Source organism: Nematolebias whitei, chromosome 19, assembly GCF_014905685.2.
Source record: "Nematolebias whitei isolate Nwh7 chromosome 19, NemWhi1, whole genome shotgun sequence".
Lineage (NCBI taxonomy): Eukaryota > Metazoa > Chordata > Actinopteri > Cyprinodontiformes > Rivulidae > Nematolebias > Nematolebias whitei.
Genome location: NC_056516.1, coordinates 13,899,618 through 13,900,675, shown reverse-complemented (window position 1 = coordinate 13,900,675; position 1,058 = coordinate 13,899,618). Strand labels below are relative to the sequence as shown.

At 48.8% G+C, this 1,058-nt stretch overlaps 1 protein-coding gene across 1 annotated transcript in view; it reads left to right on the top strand.

Moving 5' to 3' along the window:
- Positions 1–1,058, top strand: part of adcy2b (adenylate cyclase 2b (brain)) — a 159,618-nt gene that overhangs the window by 94,778 nt on the left and 63,782 nt on the right. The gene's annotated exons all lie outside the window — the stretch shown is intronic.

Below are 1,058 nucleotides of genomic sequence, written 5' to 3'. Positions count from 1 at the left end.
AACCAGTTATGTTGGTGCTAAGATGGTCTCTTTGGCACACCCCCTCCTCCAGTGCCGGCCCTCTCCCTCGTCGACAGTCATGTCAAACTGGTCCAAAACCCATAAACTTAACTCCTCCTCTTTTCTGAATTTAAGGTCTTATAAACTTGAGCTCCAAGAGGTTCATCAGGTATTAATTGTGGGGAAAAAATACATAAATGACCGTTGTTACAGATTCTGTTCATAACTTTTATGGATAGAATTTCTCGGTGCAGCCAGGGGGTGGAAAGATTCTGGTTTGGTAGCCTCAGGTTTCCATCTCTGCTCTTTGCAGATGATGTGGTCCTGTTGGCTTCATCATGCCGTGATCTTCCTCTCTCTGTGGAGTGATTCGCAACTGAGTGTGAAGCAGCTGGGATGAGAATCAACACCTCCAAATTTGAGACCATGGTCCTCAGTTGGAACAGGAATTGTTCTCTTTGGGTCGAGGGTGAGGTTCTGTCTCAAGTGGAGTTCAAGTATCTCTGGGTTTCGTTCACGAGTGAGGGAAGAATGGAGCATGAGATTGGTGCAGTGTCTGTAGTATTGTGGACTCTGTGCCAGTCCGTTGTGGTGAAGAGGGAGCTGAGCTGTAAGGCAAAGCTCTCTGTTTATCGGTCAGTCTACGTTCCTAACCTCACCTATGGTCACAAACTCAGGGAAGTGACCAAAAGAATGAGCTCATGGATACAGGAAGTTGAAATGAGTTTCCTCCACAGGGTATCTGGACTCTCTCTTAATGATAGGGTGCGAAGATCAGTTATCCGGGAGAGACTCGGAGTAGAACCGCTGCTCCTCCACATCGAGAGGAGCCAGTTGAGGTGGTTCGGGCATCTGGTAAGGATGCTTCCTGAGCGCTGCCCTATAGGTGATTTGGGCATGACAAGGGAGACTCAGGAGACGCTAGAGAGACTACGTCTCTCAGTTGACATGGGAACACCTTAGGGTCCTCCCAGAAGATCTGGAAGAGGTGGCTGTGGAAAGAGATGTCTGGACCTCCCTGCTCAAGCTGCTGCCCCGAGACCTGACTTTAGAACAAG